Below are 14,628 nucleotides of genomic sequence, written 5' to 3' on the forward strand. Positions count from 1 at the left end.
AAGGTTCATGCCAATTCATGGCTTTGTGGGAATAATGGAAAGGAAAAAAGATTGGAAAAAGTGTTGGAGAGAAAGAGTAGAGAGACTTTTGTTTGTCTTCTTGATCATTACAAAATATCAAATACAAGAGATATTTATACATGCAAAAGATTCTTCAAGAATTTTCAAGACCTAGATATATACTATAGGAATATACTCTAAGTACTAAGAATATAATATATATATATATATATTAGAAAGAAAAACTGAATAAATACTATTCATTCACATTTATATCTAAAAAATTACAGTTTATCATTTTAACATCTCCTTTAAACTTAAACTTTTGTTACTCCAAGTTTTACTCTTAATCTTATAAATTCTTCAAATTTTAATACTTTAATAAAAATATAAATAATTTAATCTTATATATTTAATTGAACTTCATTTCTGTTAATGTTTTCTCCAATGAAATTATATTTTGTATCTATATGTTTGCACCTATCATAAAAAATAGAATTTTTTCCCAAGCAATAGATGACTTATTATCAATAAAATTTTCAATAATTTCTTCTTATGACGTCAAATGCATCATCTTTAATAATTTCAAAATGAGCAAATTAAAAGATTAATTTATCTTAATACTTAAAAGAACCATACAGTGTGAAAATTCATAAACCAATGCACGAATATGATTCAATATACTAGCCGTGGCTATACATCTTTCTAATTTTTTTTGATTGTTTATCACTAATAATAATAATTAAAAAAATTAAGATTAGTAATTCAAAGATACATTGCCACATAGAAATCAACCAGAGTATAATCAATGGTTGGTCTCATAATTATGAAAACTAAGTTAGTTGCCAAATTGCTCCTCACATAGTGGAAGAACCAAGTTGTTCAGTTCAACTGAAGAAGTACTCACGAATAAATTTCAATAAATAATTAAATAAGTCCTAGAAATGTCATAACTTTGTTCTTTACAAAGAACAATATATTAAACAAAAAAGTTATTAAAGTTGTTATTTATATAACAAACACTGAAGTAGCTTTATTAACGAAAAAAAATATTCAAATCTATTACAGGCCAACATTCCTGTACAGTTACAAACACCAACCGACATTAATTAATTTAAGAATAATAAAAGAGAACTCTGCATGCATGCTTATACATGCAGATTTCTCCCTAGCTAGTTTAATTTCTCCTACGTCTAAGGCAATGGACAGGGTCTGCCATTGTTTGCTGATCCACCGGTGCAGCCAGATGAGCCCGAACCAGTGACCGGGCCCTGCTGCAGGATCTGTAAGATGAACCCCTTCCTCATCTCCGTCGTCCCCGACAGCAGTCTCGCTGCACAGACAGGTTGAGAACTTATCAGCACACAGCTCACCAACAGTAGTATCGCTGCAGCAAACAACACCATCCTTCTGTTCGCTGAATAACAAGACATGGCTGTTACTGTTGCAGACTTAATTAATTCTCCTATAATTCTGCTGCTACTTGTAACAGGTTGATGTAATGGATATATGTATGTATAACTAAGGAGGGGAGGCAGAAGGCATGGCTATTTATAATACTGCATGAAGGAGGAGCTCTCATCAACCGTTGGTCAGGAAGATGAGCACGCAGGACTTGGAACGAGTAAAAGCTTGGCCTTCAAGCAAGCTATACTGCGTGCTTTGGTCTCAGCATGCAGCATGCATGGCTTCATGTGTGCGAACATATCAGAGAGAGATCGAGAGGCAGAACCGTGTCGTGGTCAGGTCTAAGGTTTGAAATTTGAATTGTATTCCGACGTGTAACTGGTTACTAAGTCATTAGTTATGAGGACTTTACTTGGTCAGCAGAACCCATTCCATGCGTCCAGCTCGTGCTGCAGGAGTTTGAAGGCAAACAGATTTTGACACGTAACGTGGGAGACCGGGCATTTGATATGTACGCCAGTCCGTGGATGTATATGAAGGTGCGATATGAAGCATATATACACATATATGGTTATCAAATCCAGACCGGGTTGGATTCGCTAATAGGGTCAGAAGTACTACTGAACCGCCTCAGCCGGACCATTTAATTATTTTTATCAAACTGATAAATAGTGACAGATTTGATATAATATAAAGGGCGTACGATGGGAAATGTCAAAGATACCCTTCCAGCAGCTTTATGGGAAGAGGAGTAAATATGTCATTTGAGAATTGAAGAGATGGTTGTTGATGTGCTCGAGCCCAATAAAATTATGCGACAAGGGAATCAGATGTGCTTGAAAAAGTTTGATATTCAATTTGATAAGAGTTAAATAAATAATATATATATTAAATTATAACGTATATAGGCAGGATATATAATCATGAAAAAGTGAAAAAAAGAGAGGTAGTTTTAATTTACGAGAAAAGATAAAATTAATTCAGGAAAATTTTTGGTTCGGACGAAGGGTAAAACGGGAAATGCGTACGTAAATTTGGAATTTCTAAAGTTAAGTATGTGATTTAAGTACTTCAGGAAATTTTCAACGTTGTTTAATAAAATACCATACGTTTTACATAATTAAGAACCAAAAGAATCAAACAAGATCGAGTCAACAAGTCAACCTCATCAATAGTGAACAAACAAAATCTAAAACTAATTAATTATACAAACAAATACAGGATGCAACACGCAGAATTAGCAGGGAGAAATATTAATTATGTGTCAGCATACCTCACAATTAATTTGGACAGATTTGGACAGCAATATTCATCTTGATTAGTCATAATCATATCATACAATTTACCACCATGAATATGCATGAAAGATGAATTCATGATATTCCTTACCGTGCTAATTCCAAGTCCAAAGAATCCAAAAGAGAAGATAAATATATTTTTGCAATCTCTTATTGCGGAGCTGAATGAATTATGGAATATAGGGTCTCTGACTTATGATATTGCAAAAGTAATTTTACCTTGCATATTATTTTATTGTGGATGATTAGTGATTTTTTAGCATATTCAATGTTGTCTGGTTGGAGCACAGTTGGCAAGTTAGCATGCCCACATTGCATGACAGAGTCAGATGCATTTTTATTACCTTGTAGTGGTAAAATATCTTGGTTTGATAATCATCAAAATTTTTTACTAAAAGAGCACTCTTTCAAATAAAATAGGAAAGAGCTCATAAAGAATGCAGTGGTCAGAAAACAACCACCCGTAATCAAATCAGGAGAGGAAGTCCGTCAGGAAATAGACAACTATGGATTTGTATCAGTAAATGAGATCGGTTCTGATGACTTAAATAAATATATTGCTAAGGTATGCAAGTGTGGTTGGAAGAAACGAAACATATTTTAGGAGTTGCCATATTGGAAGTATTTGCTCGTTTGACATAATTTAGATGTGATGCATGTGGAGAAGAATTTTTTTGATAATATTTTGAATACTGTAATGAATGTTATGGGCTTTCTCTTTACACAGTAAAATCACATGAGGAATTAAAACAATTAGTTAACAGATCTGAGTTGCATCAAAATGAAGCAACTGGTAAACTTCCAAAGGCTTGCTATACATTGGACAAAGAAAGTAAACAGATATTGTGCAGTTGATTGAAAGAAGTCAAATTCCCTGATGGTTATGTTTTGAATATGCATGGCTCGATGCGTGGATATGACAAAATTAAGAATGTTTGGTATGAAGAGTTATGACTGTCACTTGTTCATGCAAAGACTTATTCTAATCGCCTTCCATGATCTGCTTCCTATTAATGTTTGGCAAGCACTTACATAATTGAGTCTTTTTTTTTTAGAAATTTAACGTCGAGGGTTATTATGACATCGGAAATGATTCGCCTTGAAGATAAAATTCCAATTATTCTTTGTAAACTTGAGTGTATATTCCCATCTAGTTTTTTTGATTCAATGTAACATCTACCAATTCATTTACCTTATGAGACATGATTAGGTGGTCCTGTGCAATATAGATGGATGTATTCTTTTGAACTATTTTTGAGGAGATTAAAGAATAATGTTCGTAACAAAGCAAGAGTTGAATGATCTATATGTAATGCTTATCTAGTTGAAGAATCATTTTATTTTGCTTATAATGTGGAAAACATACATCGCAAGTGTCCTCGAAATTCAGATGATGCTCAACCGATAGATTCACCCGAGATGCTCAACCGATAGATTCAACCCACATCCGGATCAAATGCTCAACCGACAAAAATCTTTAAAAAAATTCATCATGGTTTTGTTCTTGGGCTCTAATTCGATTTAGCGATCGAATTGAAATTCGATCGTTAAAATTAGAGATCAAATTTCAATTTGATCACCTAAAATTAACGATCTTTTAAAAAAATCAAATTCGATAGCTAATTAGCGATCGAATTGGATTTTGATCGCTAAATCGAATTACAATGAATTTTTTAAAGATTTTTTTATCGATCGCTAATCGGTCGTTACTGGAATTTAGCGACTGATTAGCGATCGAATATTTAGTCGCTAATCAAGTTTATTTTTATAGTGTGAGCTTGACTTCAATGGCACAATAGAGAGATTATTTTCCAAAACAATATCCCTATCAAATATGCAATTTTTGTATGTATATATCCTTTAAGTTTTTAAACTTGTCCACCAGTATGTCATTTTCTTTAATGGCATGCTCAATTCTTAACTGATAATTTTTTTGGCTTTCTTCAGCTTTGTTTCATACTCTCTCTTTAAGTTTGTATATTTTTTCAATTTTTTTTTCAATTTTTCCCTCTCTTCATTATATTCTTCAATTATAAATTTTATTATTTCATCCCAGCATTCCAATTGTTTCACAATCTCTGATACATTTGGCATATAATCTTTTTCTCTAGCCATTTTTCCTACAAAATATATTGATAGTCTTAAATAATGATAAAATTTGGTGATGAAATTAGCGATCGAAATTAAATTTGGTCGCTAAAATTAGCGATTAAAATTCAATTCGATCGCAAAAATTAGTGGTCGAATTTGAATTCAGTCGCTAAAATTAGCGATTGAATTTCAATTCGATCGCTAATTAGCGACCGAAATCCATAGTGACCGAATTGAAATTTGGTCACTAAAATTAGCGATCAAATTTCAATTTGGTCGCTAAAATTAGCTATCAAAATCCAATTCGATCGCTAATTAGCGTTCAAATTTGATTTTGATCGCTAAATCAAATTACGATAAATTTTTTTATGATTTTTTTTTATCGGTCACTAATCGATCGTTAATGGAGTTTGGCGATCGATTAGTGACTGAATATTTGGTCGCTAATCAGGTTTATTTTTGTACTAATGAGGATGATGGATCAAAAAATATTCTTGCTGCTTTCCTAATTCCTCTTCCTCTTATTGCCAGGTCCACCACTTGCTTCATCATTTCCTTTAAAAACTTCAGCTCTAGCTTTTGCATCAAGAAGTATATTAATTGAGTTGGACTCCAATGGCACAGAGGGATTATTTTCCAAAAAAATATCCCCATTAAATATGTACTTTTTGTATGTATCTTTTAAGTTTTTAAACTTGTCCACCAATATGTAATTTTCTTTAATGGCATGCTCAATCCTTAACTCATAATTTTTTTTTGGCTTTCTTTAGCTTTGTTTCATACTCTCTCTTTAAGTTTATATATTTCTTCAAATTTTTTCCAGTTTTTCCCTCTCTTTATTATATTCTTCGGTTATAGATTTTATTATTTCATCTGAGCATTCCAACTGTTTCACAATCTCTGACACATTTGACATGTAATCTTTTTCTCCAGCCATTTTTCCTACAAAATATCTTGATAGCTTAAACAATGACAAAATTTGGTGATGAAATTAGCGACCGAAATCCAATTTGGTCACAAAAATTAGCGATCGAAATTCAATTCGATCGCTAAAATTAGTGATCAAATTTGAATTCAGTCGCTAAAATTAACGATCGAATTTTAATTTGATCACTAATTAGCGATCGAATTGAAATTCGATCCCTAAAATTAGAGATGGAATTTGATTTCGCTTGCTAAATTAAATTACGATGAATTTTTTTATGATTTTTTTTTCGATCGCTAATCGGTCGTTAATGGAGTTTAGCGATCGATTAGCAATTGAATATTTAGTCGCTAATCAGGTTTATTTTTGTAGTGTGAGCTTGACTTTAATGGCACAATAGAGAGATTATTTTCCAAAACAATATCCCCATCAAATATGTAATTTTTGTATGTATCCTTTAAGTTTTTAAACTTGTCCACCAGTATGTCAGTTTCTTCAATGGCATGCTCAATCCTTAACTGATAATTTTTTTGGCTTTCTTCAGCTTTGTTTCATACTCTCTCTTTAAGTTTGTATATTTCTTCAGTTTTTTTTCCAGTTTTTCCCTCTTTTCATTATATTCTTCAGTTATAGATTTTATTATTTCGTCCCAACATTCCAATTGTTTCATAATCTCTAATACATTTAGCATGCATGTGATCTTTTTCTCCAGCCATTTTTCCTATACAATATCTTGATAGTCTTAAATAATGACAAAATTTGGTGATGAAATTAGCGACCGAAATCCAATTTGGTCGCTAAAATTAGCGACCGAAATTTAATTTGATCGCGAAAATTAGTGATCGAATTTGAATTCAGTCGCTAAAATTAGCGATCGAATTTCAATTCGGTCGCTAATTAGCGACCGAAATCCATAGTGACCGAATTGAAATTCTGTCGCTAAAATTAGCGATCAAATTTCAATTCGGTCGCTAAAATTAGCGATCGAAATCCAATTTGATCGATAATTAGCGATCAAATTGGATTTCGATCGCTAAATCAAATTACGATAAATTTTTTAATGATTTTTTTATCGGTCACTAATCGATCGTTAAAGGAGTTTAGTGATCGATTAGTGACCAAATATTTAGTCACTAATCAGGTTTATTTTTGTACTAATGAGGATGATGGATCAAAAAGTATTCTTGTTGCTTTCCTCATTCCTCTTCCTCTTATTGCCAGGTCCACCACTTGCTTCATCATTTCCTTCAAAAACTTCAGCTCCAGCTTTTGCATCAAGAAGTATATTGATTGAGTTGGACTCCAATGGCACAGAGGGATTATTTTGAAATTCAATTCGATCACGAAAATTAGTGATCAAATTTGAATTTAGTCGCTAAAATTAGCGATCGAATTTTAATTCTATTGCTAATTAGCAACCAAAATCCATAGTGACCGAATTGAAATTCGGTCGCTAAAATTAGCGATCAAATTTCAATTCGGTCACTAAATCAAATTACGATGAATTTTTTATGATTTTTTTTGATTGTTAATGGAGTTTAGCGATCGATTAGTGACCGAATATTTAGTCGCTAATCAAGTTTATTTTTGTACTAATGAGGATGATGGATCAAAAAGTATTCTTGCTGCTGCTTTCCTCATTCCTCTTCCTCTTATTGCCAGGTCCACCACTTGCTTCATCACTTCCTTCAAAAACTTCAGTTCTAGCTTTTGCATCAGGAAGTACATTCATTGGGTTGGGCTCCGATGGCACAAAGGGATTATTTTCCAAACAATTATCCCCATCAGATATGTGATTTTTGTATCTATCCTTTGAGTATTTAAACCTGCTCACCAGATTGTCATTTTTTTTAATGGAATACTCAATCCTTAATTGATTTTTTTTTTGCTTTCTTCAGCTTTGTTTCATACGCTCTTTAAGTTTGTATATTTTTCCAATTTTTTTTTTTCAATTTTTTCCTCGCTTCATTATATTCTTCAGTTATAGATTTTATTATTTCATTTGAGCATTCCAACTATTTCACAATCTTTGACACATTTGGCATGTAATCTTTTTCTCCAGCCATTTTTCTTACAAAATATCTTGATAGTCTTAAACAATGGCAAAATTTGGTGATGAAATTAGCGACCGAAATCCAATTTGGTCACAAAAATTAGCGACCGAAATTCAATTTGATCGCTAAAATTAGTGATCGAATTTGAATTCAGTCGCTAAAATTAGCGATTGAATTTCAATTCAATCACTAATTAGCGATTGAATTGAAATTCTATCGCTAAAATTAGAGATCAAATTTCAATTCGATCACTAAAATTAGCGATCAAAATCCAATTCGATCGCTAAATCAAATTACGATGAATTTTTTTATGATTTTTTTATCGATCGCTAATCGATCGTTAATGGAGTTTAGCGACCGATTAGCGATCGAATATTTAGTTGCTAATCAGGTTTATTTTTGTAGTGTGAGCTTGACTTTAATGGCACAATAGAGAGATTATTTTCCAAAACAATATTCCCATCAAATATGTAATTTTTGTATGTATTCTTTAAGTTTTTAAACTTGTCCACCAGTATGTCATTTTCTTTAATGGCATGCTCAAACCTTAACTGATATTTTTTTTGGCTTTCTTCAGCTTTGTTTCATACTTTCTCTTTAAGTTTGCATATTTCTTCAATTTTTTTTTCCAGTTTTTCCCTCTCTTCATTATAATCTTCGGTTATCCTCATTCCTCTTCCTCTTATTGCCAGGTCCACCACTTGCTTCATCATTTCCTTCAAAAACTTCAGCTCCATCTTTTGCATCAAGAAGTATATTGATTGAGTTGGACTCCAATGGCACAGAGGGATTATTTTGAAATTCAATTCGATCGCGAAAATTAGTAATCAAATTTGAATTAGTCGATAAAATTAGCGATCGAATTTTAATTCTATCGCTAATTAGCAACCAAAATCCATAGTGACCGAATTGAAATTCGGTCGCTAAAATTAGCGATCAAATTTCAATTCGATCGCTAAATCAAATTACGATTATTTTTTTATGATTTTTTTTGATTGTTAATGGAATTTAACGATCGATTAGTGACCGAATATTTAGTCGCTAATCAAGTTTATTTTTGTACTAATGAGGATGATGGATCAAAAAGTATTCTTGCTGCTGCTTTCCTCATTCCTCTTCCTCTTATTGCCAGGTCCACCACTTGCTTCATCACTTCCTTCAAAAACTTCAGTTCTAGCTTTTGCATCAGGAAGTACATTCATTGGGTTGGGCTCCGATGGCACAAAGGGATTATTTTCCAAACAATTATCCCCATCAGATATGTGATTTTTGTATCTATCCTTTGAGTATTTAAACCTGCTCACCAGATTGTCATTTTTTTTAATGGAATACTCAATCCTTAATTGATTTTTTTTTGCTTTCTTCAGCTTTGTTTCATACTCTCTTTAAGTTTGTATATTTTTTCAATTTTTTTTTTTCAATTTTTCCCTCGCTTCATTATATTCTTCAGTTATAGATTTTATTATTTCATTTGAGCATTCCAACTATTTCACAATCTTTGACACATTTGGCATGTAATCTTTTTCTCCAGCCATTTTTCTTACAAAATATCTTGATAGTCTTAAACAATGACAAAATTTGGTGATGAAATTAGCGACCGAAATCCAATTTGGTCACAAAAATTAGCGACCGAAATTCAATTTGATCGCTAAAATTAGTGATCGAATTTGAATTCAGTCGCTAAAATTAGCGATTGAATTTCAATTCAATCGCTAATTAGCGATTGAATTGAAATTCTATCGCTAAAATTAGAGATCAAATTTCAATTCGATCACTAAAATTAGCGATCGAAATCCAATTCGATTGCTAATTAGCGATCGAATTGGATTTCGATCGCTAAATCAAATTACGATGAATTTTTTTATCGATCGCTAATCGATCGTTAATGGAGTTTAGCGACCGATTAACGATCGAATATTTAGTTGCTAATCAGGTTTATTTTTGTAGTGTGAGCTTGACTTTAATGGCACAATAGAGAGATTATTTTCCAAAACAATATTCCCATCAAATATGTAAGTTTTGTATGTATCCTTTAAGTTTTTAAACTTGTCCACCAGTATGTCATTTTCTTTAATGGCATGCTCAAACCTTAACTGATAATTTTTTTTGGCTTTCTTCAGCTTTGTTTCATACTTTCTCTTTAAGTTTGTATATTTCTTCAATTTTTTTTTCAGTTTTTCCCTCTCTTCATTATAATCTTCAGTTATAGATTTTATTATTTCATCCCAGTATTCCAATTGTTTCACAATCTCTAATACATTTGGCATGTAATCTTTTTCTCCAGCCATTTTTCTTACAAAATATCTTGATTGTCTTAAATAATGACAAAATTTGATGATGAAATTAGCGATCGAAATCCAATTTGGTCGCTAAAATTAGCGATCAAAATTCAATTTGATTGCTAAATTTAATGATCGAATTTGAATTCAGTCGCTAAAATTATCAATCGAAATCCGTAGCGATCGAATTTCAATTCGGTCCCTAAAATTAGCTATCAAATTTCAATTCGGTCGCTAAAATTAACGACCTAAATCTAATTCGATCGCTAATTAGCGATCGAATTTGATTTAGATCGATAAATCAAATTACGTTGAATTTTTTTATGATTTTTTATCGGTCGTTAATGGAGTTTAGCGATCGAATATTTAGTCGCTAATCAGGTTTATTTTTGTAGTGTATGCTTGATTCCAATGGCACAATAGATGGATTATTTTTCAAAAAAATATCCCCATCAAATATGTATTTTTTGTATGTATTCTTTAAGTTTTTAAACTTGTCCACCAGTCTGTCATTTTTTTAATGACATGCTCAATCCTTAACTGATAACGTTTTTTTTGGCTTTCTTCGGCTTTGTTTCATACTCTCTCTTTAAGTTTGTATATTTATTCATTTTTTTTCCAGTTTTTCCCTCTCTTTATTATATTCTTCAGTTATAGATTTTATTATTTCATCCCAGCATTTCAACTATTTCACAATCTATGACACATTTGGCATGTAATCTTTTTCTCCAGCCATTTTTCCTACAAAATATCTTGATAACCTTAAATAATGACAAAATTTGGTGATAAAATTAGCGACCAAAATCCAATTTGGTCGCTAAAATTAGCGATCGAAATTCAATTCGATCGCTAAAATTAGTGATCGAATTTGAATTCAGTCGCTACAATTAGCGATCAAATTTCAATTCGATCGCTAAAATTAGTGATCGAAATCAAATTTGATCGCTAATTGGCGATCGAATTGGATTTCGATCGCTAAATCGAATTACGATAAATTTTTTATAATTTTTTTATGGATCGCTAATCGGTCGTTAATGGAGTTTAGCGACTGAATATTTAGTCGCTAATCAGGTTTATTTTTGTAGTGTGAGCTTGACTCAAATGACACAATAGAGGGATTATTTTTCAAAAAAATATCCCCATCAAATATGTACTTTTTGTATGTATCTTTTAAGTTTTAAACTTGTCCACCAATCTGTCATTTTCTTTAATGGCATGCTAAATCCTTAACCGATAATTTTTTTGGCTTTCTTTAACTTTGTTTCATACTCTCTCTTTAAATATGTATATTTCTTCAATTTTTTTTTCAGTTTTCCCTCTCTTCATTATATTCTTAAGTTATAGATTTTATTATTTCATTCCAGCATTCCAATTGTTTCACAATCTCTGATACATTTGGCATGTAATCTTTTTCTCCAGCCATTTTTCCTACAAAATATCTTGATAGTCTTAAACAATGACAAATTTTAGTGATGAAATTAGTGATCGAAATCCAATTTGGTCGCTAAAATTAGCGATCGAAATTCAATTCAATCGCTAAAATTAGTGATCGAATTTGAATTCATTCGCTAAAATTAGCGATCAAATTTCAATTCGGTCGCTAAAATTAATGACCGAAATCCAATTCGGTCACTAATTAGCGATCGAATTTGATTTCGATCGCTAAATCGAATTACGATGAATTTTTTTATAATTTTTTTTATCGATCGCTAATCGATCGTTAATGGAGTTTAGCGACCGAATATTTAGTTGCTACAGATTTATTTTTGTTGTAAAATACGCTAAAAAAAAAAGTTAATGATTAACGGGTTTAAAACCCGAAATCCATTAGGAATCCATAACCCCCGACTCTTCTTCTTCTTCCGTTTGCGTGCCCGACTTCTCCACCCTCAACGCAGTAAAAGGGGTGACGCCGTTTCTCCTTCCCCTCCGCGTGAAACCAACATTTCTCCTCCTCTTCTTCTTCTTCGTCTTCCCTGCCGCAGCCTCTCCTCTCCTTCGTTTCGTCGCCTGTAGCCAAGGAAGCCCAGCGCAACTTTTCCCTTCACTTTGTCGCCAGCAGCCAAGGAGGAAGCTTGACGCTGCTTTCCCTCTTCTCCTCTGCTCGTGTTGCTTCCGCCCAACCTGAGGGAAACCGCCGCTGCATTCGGGCCGCCGCCTCCATCGCTGGTCGCCTGAACAGAGCAGCCGCTGCACCTTTGAGCCCTAGCCGTAACCCCCAGTGCCGTCGTCGTTCTTGTGCCAGGAACTCGCCGATCGCAGCCAAAGAAAAACCGCCGCCTCCTTCGCAGCAAGCAAAAGGGGCTGAGGTGAGGTGTTATTTCCTTGTGCTTTGGGTTGTTGATGATTGGGTTGGATTTCTTTGATTTCTGAGTGTATCTTCTGGATCGACAGATTGGAGGGGTTGTTGTTTGATGTTGGAGGGATCTACTGATTTCTGTTGGGAATTGTTAGAGTTAGGTTTTGATTGGAATTGGGGCTGATTAGTGTGAAGGATTGATCTGAATTCTTGGGTTCAATCTGTTGTAAGTATGCTTGAGTTTGGGTAGCTCCTAATTAGCAATGAGGTTAAAGAATCTATTGGGATGTACGGTGGGTTCGTGAGGTTATGAAATCAATTAGATTTTTGGTTAGTGGTTGTTGGTTTGGATCCAGAAATAACCATTAGATTGCGGATCTAATTGGATTAGTTAACTCTGGGTTAGATTAATCGGCTAGGGTTTTATTTGATAGGAAAATTTATATATCGTTGTAATTAGAAATGTTATTTATTCTAATTACAGGATATTGAACCGGACTTCTAGACGGAATTTTCCTTCCGACACGGACTACTACAGAAGGCGGGTATCTTATCTTATCTTTTTAGATAAGTTATTTGACATGTATAGTTTTGCTATAGCTAGTAGTAATTATGTTTATGCTTTTATATATGCCTTGGTATATCACTACTTGCTCATATATGCTGTATATCATTCTTACCTGATACCTGTTTTAGTTCCTTAGCATATTGATACTTGCCATGCTTATAGAGGTTCATCAAAGTAGTGATATACCGTTCTTTATTGGGCATTGTCTATCCACTAGATATACCTTGTATGCATTAGCGTCATGCACCATCCTTGCATGATTGCATGCTGGCGGTCGTCGACTCCTTTGTAGTTGAGTCCGTTGCCAGTTACATGATCTGCACACACTGCCACTCATGGGTTAGTGGTACATCAGGAGAGTGTGTGCAGTTGCTCTGTCAAGGCTCCGCTCGGCCGCTCAGGGGTAGTGGTTCCGCAACGTGGTAGCATGACAGGGATCCCTCCTTCGCATTATGAGACGAGGAGATGAGAGCTTTGCTCCCCCATATGACTTGGGGCAGGAGGATAGGTGTACTCCGACAGCATCTTGTCCACTCGGTCACTCAGGAGCAGTGATGGCAGAGTGCACAGTTGTCACAGCCCTACCCACTCGACCTCACCATCGTGGTGACGGTGGCTGACTGGCGTCAGGGGTGACCATGTCATTGCATCATGTGCATACTGCATGGATTGCATTTATGCTTGCTGCATTTTGGTTGTTGCATATGTTTGACATGCACATACAGGAGGCCTGATGCATTTCGGTAGGAGATTCTGGTATGTACAGCTCTTCCATTCTTCCAGTTTTGCATTTCTTACTATCCTTTCCGGAGACTGTACTGTTATGACTATTACTGCTAGGGATAGTTTACTATACATGTCTATTAGATATCCGCTGGGTTCTTTGAACTCATCCCGTTGGCTTATTTCTTTTCAGGTTGATGTCAGTCTGGAGAGCCGCCCTGCTAGTCCCCTGTCGAGATGACCTCGACCATTTGGGTTTTCACTATGTTTTCGGTATTTGTGTCGGTACTGGTTCTAGATAGTATGTGTCTACTTATACATGTTTGATTTTAGTGTTTTTGTTATAGTTGCGAGTTGTGGACCTTATATAGTGTTTGTTATGCACTTTTGACATGTGTTGTTTATAGATTGTGACTGTGTAGGCTTATTTGTGACCTTGTAGGTCTTATGATAGATATGTATCCAGGGAAATGACAATTGTTACAGGGGAGATGCTGCTGAAATTTTCGGACAGCCGTCTCCCGGGGCGTGACATTTGTAGTGTGAGCTTGACTCCAATGGCACAATAGATGGATTATTTTCTAAAAAAATATCCCCATCAAATATGTACTTTTTGTATGTATTCTTTAAGTTTTTAAACTTGTCCACCAGTCTGTCATTTTCTTTAATGGCATGCTCAATCCTTAACTGATAATTTTTTTTTGACTTTCTTCAACTTTGTTTTATACTCTCTCTTTAAGTTTGTATATTTATTCAAATTTTTTTTCAATTTTTCCCTCTCTTTGTTATATTTTTCAGTTATAAATTTTATTATTTCATCCCAGCATTCCAACTGTTTCACAATCTCTGACACATTTGGCATGTAATCTTTTTCTCCAGCCATTTTTCCTACAAAATATCTTGATAGTCTTAAACAATAACAAAATTTGGTGATGAAATAATGCTAATGCATTTGATATATAGTTTGATGATAATACATGTCCT

At 33.8% G+C, this 14,628-nt stretch overlaps 1 long non-coding RNA gene across 1 annotated transcript; it reads left to right on the forward strand.

Moving 5' to 3' along the window:
* Nucleotides 1-11,941: 11,941 nt before the first annotated feature.
* LOC141844455 (uncharacterized) lies at nucleotides 11,942-14,212 on the forward strand. Its single transcript, XR_012603138.1, has 3 exons — nucleotides 11,942-12,363; nucleotides 12,838-12,894; nucleotides 13,838-14,212. It is a non-coding gene; the product is annotated as an uncharacterized LOC141844455 (long non-coding RNA).
* The last annotated feature ends 416 nt before the right edge of the window (nucleotides 14,213-14,628 follow it).

The sequence above is a fragment of the Curcuma longa genome, chromosome 13 (assembly GCF_044706935.1).
Source record: "Curcuma longa cultivar G26 ecotype Majalengka, Jawa Barat chromosome 13, ITB_CL_G26_1.1, whole genome shotgun sequence".
NCBI classification, from domain to species: domain Eukaryota; kingdom Viridiplantae; phylum Streptophyta; class Magnoliopsida; order Zingiberales; family Zingiberaceae; genus Curcuma; species Curcuma longa.